Genomic DNA, 16,647 nt, shown 5'->3' on the forward strand with positions numbered 1-16,647 from the left:
GGAAGACACTCCTCAAGTTTCCCTGTGAGGCGGTGGGAGAAACAGAAAGAGAGAGAGTGAGAGAGAACGGAAAGAGAGAGAGAGAGAGAGAGCGAGAGGACAGAGTCGACCAAATTGTGCAGAGGGACTGGTCTTCAAGACATCTTCGGGGATTTAGAAGCCACCTCCTCCAAACCCCCCAACCCCTCCCCAAAGGAACTGCTTGGTCCCATTTATCAGTTTAAAAAAAAAGAAATCACAGCTGAAAAGTTGGAAACTCCAACACTGTTTTGGAGGGAGCTGCCGAACGATTTAGGTGAGTCTCGTTAAATATTTATGTGTGCGTTCTGTGGCTGTCAAAACTGAACATTAACAAATATTCTTTTTTAGAATAAAAGTTTTAAGCCGGTCTTCCAAAAAAAAAGACGCCCCATTTAATTCTCCGAATTTCTCGCTCCCTGTATGTGTGTGTATGTGTGCACATATCTAGCCAGCTAGCTCCATGGTTAAAAATAAATACATTTTATCTGTGACTGCATTGAGCATAAGGGACTGGCAATAATTCCTCTGCTGCTTTTACCGAGCATATGGCTAAGCTATCAGTTTACAGTCTTTGTCAAGAGCTTACAGGCTGGAGGCCAGCCAGGTCTTAAGGGGATACTTTTTTCTTTTCCCAGGAATTGTGTAGCATATTATAAATCTTAGCGGCAAATGCATTTGGTGTGTTGGAAAGGAACTGATTCTTTCCCTCCGGTGAACGCTTCTGCAATTCCTTAAAGGGACATTCATTCCGTGTCTCCTTGCGAAAATGCACAACTTAAATACTGCTGGATATCTATTGAACCATAGAAGATTTACAGCACAGGAGAAGGCCATTCAGCCCATCCCTTCTGTGCTGGCTCCTGGCTAGAGCAATCGGAAACCAATCGGTTGTCACAGTTACCCGCATTCTCGGTTGGGTTAACGGCCTGTGAAAAGAGAAGGCCTGGAAGGGGAGGTCATTTTTCTTCTAATGAGGGGAACGCTCCTGAAAACTACAGATTATATACAGCGAATATCAATTATGCTGTACCGTTAATCTTTTCACATCTCACATGTTTACCAGAAGGAACACTTTGAAACATTGGTTATTTTAGAATTTGATTATCATTATTTTCTTGTCATGTCTCTTGCTGCATTATGGCTGAAAGGGTGTCACCAGGCCCGCTGTACCTCACTCAAATGGCTGTTCTTCGCATGTGAGCCTAAACAGTCAGTTTCAGCAAGCTATTCCGCATGGGGAGGCATCACACGGAGTCCATACCTGTGCTGTTTCCAACAAATGTCACTGGATAATAAACAAGAGTGGGAACCTTCGTCAGCAGTGCCCCATGTTATCTCAAGGACACCAAGGCTAATTTGAGCACCTAAATACTGCCTTAGAGTAGATCAGCTAACTCATTCCAGACTGGGAATCAAACTCAACACCATCCACGACAAAGCAGTCCATTTGATCGACACCCCATCCACCACCTTAAACATCCACTCCCTCCATCACCGGTGCACCCCGTGGCTGCAGTGTGCACTATCTACAGGACGCAATGCAGCAACTCGCCAAGGCTTCTGCGACAGCACCTCCCAAGTCTGTGAACTCCACCACCTAGGAGGACAAGGGCAGCAGGTGCATGGGAACAACACCACCTCCAAGTTCCCCTCCGAGTCACAGACCATCCCAACTTGGACGTGTATCGGCCGTTCCTTCATGGTCGCTGGGTCAAAATCGTGGAACTCCCTGCCTAACAGCACCTTGGGAGCACCTTTTTGGGAAAAGATTTTGACTATCTACCTTATCTATGCCCCTCATTATTTTATAAACTTCTATAAGATCACCCCTAAACCTCCTACTCTCCAGGGAAAAAAGTCTCAGTCTATCCAACCTCTCCCTATAAGTCAAACCATCAAGTCCCGGTAGCATCCTAGTAAATCTTTTCTGCACTCTTTCTAGTTTAATAATATCCTTTCTATAATAGGGTGACCAGAACTGTACACAGTATTCCAAGTGTGGCCTTACTAATGTCTTGTACAACTTCAACAAGACATCCCCCCTCTCATTTACAATTTTTAGGGGCGCGATCTGCACACAGGGGCGCATCTCCTGAAATCGCAGCCCATGATTCTCTATCTATTCATTTTAATGGACAAAGTATTACAGGGTGGGCCCCTACGATTTCTTGAGACACACTTCCTACGAATGCCAGCGTCCAGCGAGACCACCGAATCGTGGAATTGCCCCATTTATTAGAGACATAAGACCAGCAGAAATTAATGCTCAAAGCCCATTGATGAAGAAACCTCCTGCAAGAGGGATTAACCCTTTGAGAAACAAAAGAATTTCTCGAGCAGGACCTCCAACAACAACTTGCATTTATATAGCACCTTTAACGTAGTAAAATGTCCCAAGGTGCTTCACAGGTGTAAAAAAGATTCACAGGGATGATACCAGAACTGAGAGAATATCAGGGAAGGCGAACAGGCTGGGAGTCTTTTCTCTAGAAAAGAGAAGACTGAGGGGTGACCTGATAGAGGTCTTTAGGATAATGATAGGGTTTGATAGGGTAGACGTAGAGAAAATGACCAAAATTAAAGGTCTTTAATATAAAACAGTCGCTAATAAATCCAATAGGGAATTCAGGAGAAACTTCTTTACCCAAAGAGTGGTAAGAATGTGGAACTTGCTGCCGCATGGAGTAGTTGAGGTGAATAGTGTAGATGCATTTCAGGGGAAGCTGGATAAACACATGAGGGAGAAAGGGATAGAAGGGTTTCCTGATAGGGTTAGATAAAGTAGGGAGGGAGGCGACTCGTGTGGCCTGTTTCTGTGCTGTAGATTTGAGGTAACTTGATGTAACCAGACAAAATTTGACACCGAGCCACATAAAGAGATATCAGGTAAGGTGACCAAAAGCTTAGTCAAAGACATAGGGCTCAATTTTACAGGTAAATTGCGGGTGCTTTGCGGGCGAGGGGGGCTGTGAAAATTGCAGAAATGCAGAGCGGGTTTGGTAGCCGGCTCCAACCCGCCGACTTCTGAGTTCCCCACAGACGCACCTGTGTGTGGCGGGCGTCCCGAATCCAGAAGTCCCGCTGGCAATTAAAGCCGGTGGGATGATAGTTAAAGAGCCAAATGTACCTCATTGAGGTACTTAAGGCACTTTACTTGTGACATATTAGGTAGTTAGAATTTGTTTTAACTTACCTGGGCGGCTTTCCCACCGCTTCTGATTCACGTTTGTTGAAACCAGGTGTGAAGGGCCGGATCAGGCAAAAGGAAACAAAATAAATTCAATAAAAAACCATTGCACGAATGTAAAACACAAAATCAACCTACCTTTCCAACCTCACTCCGATGTCCAATGTCTCCCTCTCCAATCTCCCCCTCTTCACCCCCCCCCCGATGTCTCGCCGATCTTCTCCTCTCCCCCCCTCGATCTTCCACTCCACCCCCCGATCTTCCCCTCTCTCCCCCCGATATTCCCCTCTCCCCCCCCGATCTTCTCCTCTCCCCCCCGATCTTCCCCTCTCTCCCCCCGATCTTCTCCTCTCCCCCCCCCGATATTCCCCTCTCTCCCCCCGATCTTCTCCTCTCCCCCCCGATCTTCCCCTCTGGCCCCCCCCGATCTTCCCCTCTGGCCCCCCCGATCTTCCCCTCTGGCCCCCCCGATCTTCCCCTCTCTCCCCCCCCCAATCTTCCACTCCACCCCCCGATCTTTCCCTCTCTCCCCCCGATCTTCTCCTCTGCCCCCCGATCTTCCACTCCACCCCCCGATCTTCCCCTCTCTCCCCCCCAATCTTCCCCTCTCTCCCCCTGATCTTCCACTCCACCCCCTGATCTTCCCCTCTCCCCCCTCCCCCGATCTTCCCCTCTCCCCCCCCACCCCCGATCTTCCGTTCCAGCACCGGATGACGTCTCGCTCTCTCTCTCTCTTTCTCTCCCCCCCACCTCGTGTTGCAGCTCCTGTCGGCAGCCAGCAACCCCCCACCCCCGGCTACCAACCCGCCACCATTTCAAAATTGAGCCCATAGGTTTTAAGGAATGTCTTAAAGGAGGAGGGAGAGGTAGAGAGGGGGAGAGGTTTAGGGAGGGAACTCTGGAGCTTAGGGCCGAGACAGCTGAAGGCACGGCCGCCAATGGTGGAGCGATGGAAATTGGGGATGCGCAAGAGGCCAGAATTGGAGGAGCGCAGAGATCGCGGAAGGTTGTTGGACTGTTGGAGGTTACAGAGATAGGGAGAGGCGAGGCCATGGAGTGATTTGAACTCGCAGAATGTAACGCCCAAAGCCCACTGATGAAGAAACCTCCTTCGAGAGGGATTAACCCTTTGACAAGCCTCCTTCTCGAGTAGGCCCTTCAATAAATATCCGTAGTTACAGTGAGCCAAATGACATGTTACCTGTATGGGTTTGTGGGCACCTGTCTGTGCTGTGCTGTGCTGTGAGTGTGCATGCAGTGTCTGTGGGTTGCTCGCGTACCTGCGTCTGCCCGACATTTGTATTGCAAATGTGTCTGAAACTGGTACATGCCGAAAGATTTCATCACAGGAATGAAATTCAGTCAAACGATACATGTCGTTCAAGCCAAGTTGGAATCATAACTTCAATAACAATGAAAGCAACAGGTGAAATTTACCCTTATAATCTGGTTGCTACATCACTGTGTTTATAGCTTCTGCTTTAAGACATCCTGATGCTATCGACAGAAGTGTGTTCCCTGAACCTCGCCCATTCCCTATCATGCCCTAAACATACTTCAGGTTAACGTGTTCACACTCGCTACTGACACTGCATCAGAACGCTTACACCATGTTGACAAAGTGCAGTACCATCTCACCAAAAGAAGTCAGTACACACACAGTCCATTGGTGGATCTGTTATGTCGGGCTAAAAGGATGAGCTTTGATGTCCAATCAGCCTTTTCTCAGCTCTGACTTTCTTTATGCGCTTACAGATTTATAATTCAAGAAGGCTGACAATGCAAAACAATCAGTTACAACATGGTGGAAGTTTCCCCAATGACTCAGTGGGTACACGCATCACATGGTGTGGAACTGAGCCAGGCTGACTGGAAAAGTCCCAGATCTCTGGCCAGTGCCAAGTTAGCTGATCTGGAGTGGTGCAGTGAAAGAAAGAAAGATCTTGCATTTATATAGCGCTTTTCACAACCTCAGGACATCCCAGTGAAGTACTTTTTTGAAGTGTGGTCACTGTTGTAATGCAGGGAGCACAGCAGCCAATTTGCGCACAGCAAGATCCCACAAACAGCAATGAAATAAATGACTCGATAGTCTTTTTTGGTGATGTTGGTTGAGGGATATATATTTTTTTTATTCGTTCATGGGATGTGGGCGTCGCTGGCGAGGCCGGCATTTATTGCCCATCTCTAATTGCCCTTGAGAAGGTGGTGGTGAGCCACCTTTTTGAACCACTGCAGTCCGTGTGGTGAAGGTTCTCCCACAGTGCTGTTAGGAAGAGAATTCCAGGGTTTTGACCCAGCGACGATGAAGGAACGGCGATATATTTCCAAGTCAGGATGGTATATAACTTGGAGGGGAACGTGCAGGTGGTGTTGTTCCCATGTGCCTGCCGCTCTTGTCCTTCTAGGTGGTAGAGGTCGCGGGTTTGGGAGGTGCTGTCGAAGAAGCCTTGGCGAGTTGCTGCAGTGCATCCTGTGGATGGTACACACTGTGGCCACTGTGAGCCGGTGGTGAAGGGAGTGAATGTTTAGGGTGGTGGATGGGATGCCAATCAAGCGGGCTGCTTTGTCTTGGATGGTGTTAAGCTTCTTGAGTTTTGTTGGAGCTGCACTCATCCAGGCAAGTGGAGAGTATTCCATCACACTCCTGACTTGTGCCTTGTAGATCGTGGAAAGGTTTTGGGGAGTCAGGAGTTGAGTCACCTGCTGCAGAATACCCAGCCTCTGACCTGCTCTCGTAGCCACAGTATTAATACGGCTGGTCCAGTTAAGTTTCTGGTCAATGGTGACCCCCAGGATGTTGATGGTGGGGGATTCGGCGATGGTAATGCCATTGAATGTCAAGGGGAGGTGGTTAGACTCTCTCTTGTTGGAGATGGTCATTGCCTGGCACTTGTCTGGCACGAATGTTACTTGCCACCAAGCCTGGATGTTGTCCAGGTCTTGCTGCATGCAAGCACGGACTGCTTCATTATTTGAGGGGTTGCGAATGGAACTGAACACTGTGCAATCATCAGCGAACATCCCTATTTCTGACCTAATGATGGAGGGAAGGTCATTGATGAAGCAGCTGAAGATGGTTGGGCCTAGGACACTGCCCTGAGGAACTCCTGCAGCAATGTCCTGGGGCTGAGATTGGCCAGGACACCAAGGAGAATTCCCCTTCTTGTCTTCAAATAGTGCCGTGGAATCTTTTATGTCCAGCTGAGAGGGCAGACTTGGTTTAACTGAAAGATGGCACCTCTGAGAGTGCAGCACTCCCTCAGTGCTGCACTGGGAGTGTCAGCCTGGAATATGGGCTCAAGTCTCTGATGTGAGCCTTGAACCCACGACCTTCCAACTCGGAGGCGAGAGTGACACGGCGGGGGAAGGAGGGAAAGGCTGTTCAGTATCCCCAGTTAACAGAGGATAGAAATGGCCTCCTGATCACTGAAGAACAGCCCCTGCTGCAAAGTGCACCTGTGTGCACGGACATAGGGAAGGACAGGATTGAGGTTGGCTCCCACTCTGCTCGTGGGCAGATAGCTCATCACTACTCATTGCCTAGGCTGACACACAAAGAACGATCGTAGGGTGAAGCACCAAAATGCTGTGGAACTTTGCCATGGCAAGTGTTAGTACCTTCGGCATCTGGCTTTGTTACACTACTGGCAACCGCCTTCTATCTCAGGTGGTCAATGGGGACCTGAAGTATCAGAACATTAATTTTGTCCCCTCACAGTTTCTCTGTCTAATTTGGCAGCCATCTGGCATCTCACCCAAATGTGGTTAGAAGTTTTCTTAAACAACCCTTCTGACAACTAGAAGGTGCAACGTGTGGGAGCTCAGCGCACGTCTCTGCGGAGTGCAAGTTGGTGCCTGTGAGGCCGCCCCGCCCCTTGACTCCACAATCTCTAGATGCCACAGCAAGAGTCAGTACCTTTGACCTCTGATCTTGGCACGCTACCATCTCTCTCGGGTGGCAAACGAGGAGCTACAGGGTCTCGGGTTTGATTCTCCACCGACGCCAGGTTCCCAGTCCTAACTGTTGTCCAGTGAAAGTGCACGTGTGTGTGGATATTGAGCGAGGAAAGGGTCAGGCTTGGCTGAGATGCATGCCCTCCGTGGTCATAGAGGCCGCTGTTATTCACCGGTTTAGGATCACACAATCACCATTTGAGTAAAGTACTATAGGACCGCTAGTACAGAGATGCCAATGTAGGAGGCCAGGAACTTCCTTACCAAGAATGAGGGGGAAACTGGAAGGAACACCTTCCATTGACCAGTTTCAGAGTAGCGTTGGCAGAAGCCTGGGAGTAGGTCACCCTCTCCCACCCTCCACTCTCTTGGGTTGGGACGACACCTGTGTAGGGAGAACCAAGAAAGAGAAGAAACCATAAATAAAAGTCAAAAGCTCCCCCAGTACATTTGGTAGCCCTCCGCTATACAGGTCAGAAGATCTCAGGTTCTAATCTCTGCCTGTGCCTGGCTGCCAATCCTGATCAAATCCAGCCAAAGTGCGTGGACATTGGGCAAGGAAAGGGTCGGGCCTGGCTGTGATGCACTCCGTGGTAGAATATGCAGCCGACGCCCCCATCGCTCAATGCTCACGCAGTGCGCAGGTATTAGAGGACCGTCAACACCTAGGGGAGATGTTCGCCAGCATGGAGACAGCGCCTTCAGATCAGCAAGAGAGAAAAATAGTCAGTCTCGAAACCTTCCACGATCCCAGATCTACGTTGTCAGTTTTGTTGCCAAGTTTATGTTGCTCCCCTTCTGCTCAAGTTAACTGCTGCACTGGATGACGCGATGGATTTGGGCAGGTCGTGGCTAAGACTGACATCAACCGAGGCACAGATCATCAAAAAGTTGGGATGCCACACAAAATTGAAGTCGGCAGCATTTATTCGGCGCTGCAAACTTTTGAAGATAATTATTCATTACAATCTTAAGAGTTTCGGTTTTAGAACTTGGGCCAAGAATTAACCTCATGCAGTAATCTCGAGGCTCTAACTTCTACCCCCGGTCCTGAACTGATTAGTAGCATTGCAAAATAAAAAGGGAAAATCTCCATCAAAGCAGACTTGGCTGCAAAGCAAGTTTTTATTGGCATCAGAGAGATACAGCATTTGAAGAGGAAAAAAAAACAGTTAACCCATCCAGGGCTGTGGGAAGCACCAAAAATATGCAGCCTTTCATTACAGGGCTGGAGGGAAAGAAGGAAATGAAAACAGAAAATCAACAGTAAGCCAGTGCCTGAAAGAGAAACAAAATAGGTCAGTGGTTTGGGTGGAGGTCCTTCATCGGGTTATATGAGAGCCTGGGTAGTGAGTGTTGGCAGGCAGATGTGACTGTAAGAAGCAAGGCACAAGTCAGGAGTGTGATGGAATACTCTCCACTTGCCTGGATGAGTGCAGCTCCAACAACACTCAAGAAGCTCGACACCATCCAGGACAAAGCAGCCCGCTTGATTGGCATCCATCCACCACCCTAAACATTCACTCCCTTCACCACTGGCGCACAGTGGCTGCAGTGTGTACCAAGATGCACTGCAGCAACTCGCCAAGGCTTCTTCAACAGCACCTCCCAAACCCGCGACCTCTACCACCTAGAAGGACAAGAGCAGCAGGCACATGGGAACAACACCACCTGCACGTTCCCCTCCAAGTCACACACCATCCCGACTTGGAAATATATCGCCGTTCTTTCATCGTCGCTGGGTCAAAATCCTGGAACTCCCTTCCTAGCAGCACTGTGGGAGAACCTTCACCACACGGACTGCAGCGATTCAAGAAGGCGGCTCACCACCACCTTCTCAAGGGCAATTAGGGATGGGCAATAAATGCCGGCCTCGCCAGCGACGCCCACATCCCATGAACGAATAAAAAAGAATGTACCGATGAACGGTTAGAACTGAAATGTTCACTTATTTTTTGCTCTCAAATGCTGTGTAACTCTGGCATTTTCTCTTTCAAGTTCAGATTTCCAGCATCTGGAGTTTAGATATCTAAGCAAGGTCAATCAACGTGTGAGTACTGTTAAATACAAGACCTTTCCCCTCCTCTCCGCCCTTCCTCCCAACTCCATTCACCTCAATAACATTCCAGTCTGTGTCAATGCAAAGTCTAGTTGTCCCAAAGCAAAAGTAAAATTTCTATAACGTCAGAACAAAATCAAGCCACAATCGATGAGAACAGGACAAATCAGTGGGATCAGAGCACATTGGTGTCACCTCGGTGGGAAAATCAGAGTGGCATCACTGCCAAATCAAGAAGACTACAGTAAAATCAGAGCAAAATCAGTGTGATCAGAGATAATCAGTGACAATCAAAGCAACATCAGTGTGAAATCAGAGCAAATCTATAATAGAGAACAATTAGTGTGATCAAAGCAAATGCATTGTGAGATCAGTTCAATTTGAATGTGGGATAGTTGCTGGGTGAAACAGTCTCAATGAATGGAAAAAGTCAGCTCAGATATGCTACTGCAAATGTGGTGAATGTCGGTACTGTGTTCCTGATTATAAATACTGCACTCATCCAAAATAAAGCCAGGTTATAATTACATAGAATTACATAGAGCGTACTGCACAGAAACAGGCCATTAGAACCAAAGGGTCTGTGCCGGTGTTTATGCTCCATATGAGCCTCCTCCCTCCCTACTTCATCTAACCCTATCAGCATATCCTTCTATTCCTTTCTCCCTCATGTGTTTATCCAGCTTCCCCTTAAATGCATCTACGCTATTCACCTCAACTACTCCTTGTGGTAGCGAGTTCCACATTCTCACCACTCTCTGGGTAAAGAGGTTTCTCCTGAATTCCCTATTGGATTTAATAGTGACTATCTTATATTTATGGCCCCTAGTTCTGGTCTCCCCCACAAGTGGAAATATCTTCTCTACGTCTACCCCATCAAACCCTTTCATAATCTCAAAGACCTCTATCAGGTCACCCCTCAGTCTTCTCTTTTCCAGAGAAAAGAGCCCCAAGCTGCTCAATCTTTCCTGATAGGTAGAACCTCTCAGTTCTGGTATTCTAGTAAATCTTTTTTTGCACCTTCTCCAGTGCCTCTATATCCTCTTTATAATATGGAGACCAGAACTGTGCACAGTAAATCAACGATCAACGGGCTTATTTTTTTTCCACTTGCAACCTCTAGGCAGCATTAGATCAGATTTTCCACTGCTTTTCTTGTTCTGACACTGGATTATTTTGAGCTGCCAGTATTGTGTATAGGACTGACGTCAGGAGGCTCTTCACAGGAAGAGTGATCAACACTTGGAATAGACTTCGTGGGTGGATTAGTGGGAGCGAAAACCCTGGAATCATTGAGTGGGGGGTGAGGTGGGGGATGTGTAGGGTCTGTCTGGATGGATATCCTTCCTCATCCTATCTAGTGTAACATGATTTCACTGTGATATACACCAAATCAACCTACTCCCTGTGATCTATTCAGACTGGTCTTTATTTTTCTCCCCCTGCCCGCCCCCCCCCCCCTCGCATGAAAGTGCCGGCTCTTAGTGAGATACAGTTCCACAGATGCAGGACTCCCTCCAGTACCTGAGCCGACTAACTATTCTAGACAGTGAGGAGGTGACTTTAACTCGTCCCCACCCCCACTTCAGGAATGGGGGCGGCTGCACAGTTAAAATCGCCTCCGAATACGTACTAACCTGTTCCTGTTCCGTTCCTGCCCTCCTCTGTGTTGATGTGGAGATGCCGGTGATGGACTGGGGTGGACAAATGTAAGGAGTCTCACAACACCAGGTTATAGTCCAACAGCTTTATTTAAAATCACAAGCTTTCGGAGGCTTCCTCCTTTGTCAGGTGAGTGTGGGATTCCATGAAAGGTATAGCATATATAGTCAGAGAACAATGCCTGGTGATTACAGATAATCTTTCCAACTGCCCGTTATCAAGGCAATCAAAGGAGTTGAATAGTGTTCAGACAGGGAAACATTACATACAAGACTACTGAATATATAAACGGTCAGAACCCGAAGACAGAGAGAGAGAGAGAAACATCCAAAAGGAAGAGAAAGAGAGAATGACCAGTTGTATTAAAAACAGATAACTTTTTTTCGCTGGTGGGGTTACGTGTAGCGTGACATGAACCCAAGATCCCGGTTGAGGCCGTCCTCATGGGTGCGTTAACTGGGCCCATTCTTAGGTGGCCGAGGCACCCGCCTGACTCTGGTGGGAACTTCATTGATACGTGCAAATTGGGGTCCGATGATGCTACTAGGACCCTGATGGCATTTTAACAGCTCGGGCCGACCCTGCTCAGTAGAACCTGCTGGGAAAGATGCTATTTAACTGTGGAGACCATCACAGGTGAGCTGGTTCATGTCCTCCCTCACCTGACTCCTACAGCAGAGGTCTCCCCATTTGCTGCCCCAGCTAAGACCAGCTAACACCCTGGAAGTGGTCTGACTGTTGTCCTGGACCATTTTGGAGCCACTTTGAAAGTGTCTGGAATAAATTCAGGTGTTAGCCATGGCTCAGTGGGCAGCACTCTCACCTCTAGAAAGTTGTGGGTTCAAATCTCACTCCAGGGACTTGAGCACATAATCTAGGCCAACATTCCAGTGCAGTACTAAGGGAGTGCTGCACTGTCAGAGGTGCTGTCTTTCAGCTGAGACGTTAAACCGAGGTCCCGGCTGCCCTCTAAGGTGGACATAAAAGATCCCATGGCACTATTTTGAAGAAGAGCAGCGAAGTTCTCCTGGTGTCCTGGTCAATATTTATCCCTCAATCAACAACAATTAAAAAAAACAAATTATCTGGTCATTATCTCATAGCTGTTTGTGGGATCTCGCTGTGCACAAATTGGCTGCCGAGTTTCCTATATTACAACAGCGACTACACTTCAAAAGTACTTCATTGGCTGTAGAGCGCTTTGGGATGTCCTGGGGTAGTGAAAGGCGCTGTATAAATGCAAGTCTTTCTTTTTAATCCAGAAGCTGTCCAAGTATATTTTGGGAGAGTTTGAAGCAGTCACTCGAGGAAGCCATACTTGAGGAGCTAATTGAAGCCACTTTTATACTGGCGTTGGGGAGACCAGTGTCCGTGAAATGGCCCAGTGTTTACACTACAAATCAGGCCCCCTTATCCTGGCAGCAGAAACGTAAACCTATGAAATACTATTTAGTAATGTAAACACAGAGGGATAGATGTTGACTTTGTGCGACATTGTAAAATGGGTGATAGTAGATCGGCCCGTTTTACATCTCAACCCATTTTTTATTTCCATTGAAGTCAGTCGGGAGGGATGTGAAATGGCTGCTGACTTGTTATCACCCGTTTTACATTAACGCTCAAGGTCAAAATCTACCCCATAGAGTCAGTTCATAGAAGCTGATCTCTGGGAATCCGAGAGAAACAACCATCTTTGGACCAGCGCTGAAACAGGTCACAAACTACGTGTCCTTGTTCACTCGCTTTAGGGAATCTAGCTGCCAGCAGGCTTGCCGACAACTTCACAAATGTGTAAAGGCCTTGCGACAGGTGCAAAACTAAATGCGCTCTTCTGGAAGAGCCACAACGCGGTAGAGTTCTTCGATTCTATGCTGCTCAGCAATTAGTACCATTCCAGAATTTTTGTTCCCCGAGTGTGGGTGACACCGGCAAGGCTGCAGGTTTTGCCTATCCCTCGTTGCCTTGAGAAGATGTTGCTGGGTCTTAGCATGGTTTGTTTTAAACAATTGAATGGCTTACCTCAGAGAGCGTTAAGAGTCAAACTACTGCGTGTGGACTAGAGCCATGTATGGACCAGACTGGGTAGGGTTGGCAGGTTCCCGTCTCCAGTCAACCAGTTGGATTTTTACAACAATCTGGTAGCTTTCGTAGTCAATTTTTATGTTGCTAGCCCACAAATGGCCAGATTGATCAAATTCAATTGCACAACATGCTACAGTGAGTCCTGAACTCGTAAAGAAGGAAAGAACGTGCATTTATATCGCGCCTTTAACGAACTTAGGATGTCCCAAAGTGCTTTACAGCCAATTAAATACTTGTTTGAAGTGTGGTCACTGTTGTAATGTAGGGAAACACGGCAGCCAATTTGTGCACAGCGAGGTCCCACAAACAGCAATGTGATAATGACCAGATAATCTGTTTTAGTGATGTTGGCCAGGGCACTGGGGAGAACGTCCCTGCTGTCCTTCGAATAGTGCCCTGGGATCTTTTACATCCACCTGAGAGGGCAGACGGGGCCTCGGTTTGATGTCTCACCTGAAAGACGCCACCTTCGACGGTGCAGCACTCCCTCAGTACTGCACCGGGAGTGTCAGGCTGGATTTTGTGGTCAAGTCCCCGGAGTGGTCCTTGAACCCATGACCTCTGACTCTGATGACTTCTGGGTTGTTAGTCAAGTAGTGTAACCATTACACTATTGTACCCCACTGTACCTGACCAACACAACCGTACCCGACTGTACCCAACTAACACGACCGTACCCAACTCTACCCAACTAACACGACCGTACCCGACTAACACGACCGTACCTGATTAACATGACCATACCCCACTAGTACAACTGTACCCGATTAACACGACTGTACCCGACTAATAGGACCATGTCCGACTAATGCAACTGTATCCGAATGCATTAATTCAAACCCAATCCCACTCTCTTAGTTGGCTTAGTGGATAAATGGTGTGATGTTGAATTCAGGTTTGATGTCCAGTCTGTGCTGTGTTAGCTGATTACGCTGGTGCACCTCAGCCTCAGTCTCAGCTCCCCCAGGGCCAGGGAGGGTATAAAATTGAGCCGGGATTGCCATTCCTGATCACTACCTAGTGACACAAGCTGGAAAGTGCACATGTGCGGGTGATGGGCGAGGATAGATTTCAGCTCAGCTGATTTGCCCTCCAGTCAAACAACCTGATGACACTCACTGTCCAAGTTCACACAGGAAGAATGGTCACTTGGGTGATGCAACGAGAGTTGCTGATGCTCCTAAAAACTCTTTGACCAAGCTTTTAGTCACCTGTCCTAATATCTCCTCTGGCTGTCAATTTGTGTCTGATGACGCTCCTGTGAAACGCCTTGGGACGTTTTACTACGTTAAAGGCGCTATATAAATGCAAGTTGCTATTGTTGAGCATTAGGAGAGACTAGGGAGGATATTTATGAAGCATTGACAGTCATTAGGAGGAAGTCCATGGACACCGGGGAAGTACCAGTAGATTGGGAACAGGGCATAATGGTGCCCATACTAAGCAAACATAAGCAACTACAGTTGCATTAGTGTTCTGGTCGGACTGTACATTGAATACTGCGTCCAGTTCTGGTCACTGGGACACAAGGGAGACAGTCGAGCATTGGAGGCGGTTCAGAGAAGAGCCATCAGGCTGATCCCTGGTGTCAACGGTCTGAGTAACGAGGAAAAGCTGGAGAAACTTAGAGTTTTCAGCTTGCAAGGAGACATCCGAGGGGCGATTTTATAGAGGTATGGGATAAAGGTAAACCCCTAAAACGACGCAGGACTAAATTGCAAAAGTAGGACATGGGGACACGGGTTAAAACGAGTAAAAGACAAATTTAGGACGGGTATCAGGAAGTCCTTCACACACAGAGTGATCAACACGTGGGATGGACTTTCAGGTAGAGCAGTGGAGGCAAGACCCCTGGGATTATTAAAGAAACAGCAGGTTGCTGTTAAGATTAGCCAAATGGCCTAACACATCTGTATTTATCTTGTTATCTTGTGACCCAATCCTTACACCAGGAGCGAAAAGGTTATTGTTTTTTTGGCAGAATCAGCCACACTCGATGTAATTTGAGACCTTGCTTTGTCTGCCTTGGCTCCCCAGACGTCCTTGTGGCTTCGAACATCTGCTTTCAATCAGTATAACTTTCTAAATGCTGTAACTGGGTCCTATAGGATACAATAGAGTCTAATTGAAAACACATGGACCTGGGCGGCCCAGTAGCTCAGTGGTTATAGCAGCACAGTTCCAAGTTCGGGAAGAGAAGGGGGAGGGTGGGGGCCAGTCAGTCATAGATGTCCACGTCACAGCTATAATTGAATTCGCTCAGTATCCAGTAGCCAGCTTGCGGCAGTAACCTTCCACAATGGTGATCACCCAGTGCTCACCAGGGTCAACTGATAACAACTGTAGCACACCCCCACCATCACTGAATCCAAGTCAGTGCAGCTCAGCTCCTTGCTGGGGAATGCCAGGCTTTAATGGCCCAGATTTTGCTGGAGCATTTGTTAGATTTTTTTCCCTCACCCTTCAACTCGAAAAAATTTTTGCGCTGCAAATTGCTGGAAGTGTGAGCTGATAAAGACTCAGCGAGGGCAACTGGGACCTTGGTGAACAATGGAACAGTCTATCCCCTTAACCGATGAGATATAAGGATTGAGGAATAAACAGAGGAATGACGGAGAAGGAAATAGGGCGAATTGGAGTCAAATTCGGTACAGAAAGAGGAATAAAGAGAGGGAAAGAAAGATCAAATTAAGAGAGAGACAGAAAGAAAAAAAAATTTTTAATTTTAAATTTTAAAAACCTCTCTAAAAAAATAATTTACTACCTGCAGAAATGAGACTCCAGAGTTTCAGTTGCTCCCTTTCTGGGCTGGAGAGGTTGAGTGGCATTGTAGGATCATAAATCTTGTCATTAAAAGAGTCCTTACGTAACAGTCCTAACTCTCTGCATGAGTTTTATTTTAACAGTGCAAATGCAGCAATTTCTTGAAACGCACGGAGAGTTAGGGGGTGAGGTGTGTGTACTGGCACTGGGAGTGTCAGCCTAGATTTTGTGCTCAAGTCCCTGGAGTGGGACTCGAACCCATGACCTTCGGACTACAAGAGGTGAGGGCGCTACCCACTGAGCCACGGCTGGCACCTGCCGATGGGCAAATAACATTCTAAACTCGCATGCACTTTTAGTCTGTTCTGAGCCAGTTGTTTGACAGGTGCCCTCCTTGTGAAAGGGGGCACTTGTCAGAAATTGACGGTTATTTACTGGCAAATCCCGCTTATTGGTTCAAACAAAATAGAACAACCTGAATTTATATGGCACCTTTAGCGTAGAAAAGAGGGACGGTAAAATTCCGCGGGTTACTTGGCCGTGGAGGGGAGGAAGCTGAGCCTCACCATGTGCTCATCCAAAATCTACATGTGCACTTCTATGCGCCCCCATTTGTAAACTTCACTCCTACTGTCTTATTCCCCGGTGATAATGGAAGTTGTCATCAAGAAACAGGCTGCCGAGCCCTCCCAAAGGTCAAAGGGTAAATGCACTGCTGAGTTGTTGCACTGAGCCACATAAGTAGGTGCAAATTTTCCTACGTAACAACAGTGAGTAAACGGACAGTTCACAGTTGACGGGCGGGGGGGGGGGTAAATTTTCTTGCACACACTGCGACCGGGGACCTCACCCTTGGGTGCGTTGTTTGCGATTTGCCCATACGCAGTGGCGGCAGGCAAGGTTCCCCCGGGTCTGT

General features: G+C 47.7%; 1 protein-coding gene across 2 annotated transcripts in view; it reads left to right on the forward strand.

The window, feature by feature from the left end:
* The window catches only part of si:ch211-51c14.1 (protein kinase C and casein kinase substrate in neurons protein 1), a 47,538-nt gene continuing 30,891 nt past the window's right edge, over positions 1 to 16,647 (forward strand). For both annotated transcript variants that reach the window (XM_067974501.1, XM_067974502.1), the window contains exon 1: positions 1 to 295. The gene's annotated coding sequence lies outside the window, so the exon portion shown is untranslated. The remainder of the gene's footprint in view (positions 296 to 16,647) is intronic.

Source organism: Heptranchias perlo, chromosome 40, assembly GCF_035084215.1.
Source record: "Heptranchias perlo isolate sHepPer1 chromosome 40, sHepPer1.hap1, whole genome shotgun sequence".
In the NCBI taxonomy this organism is placed as follows: Eukaryota; Metazoa; Chordata; class Chondrichthyes; order Hexanchiformes; family Hexanchidae; genus Heptranchias; species Heptranchias perlo.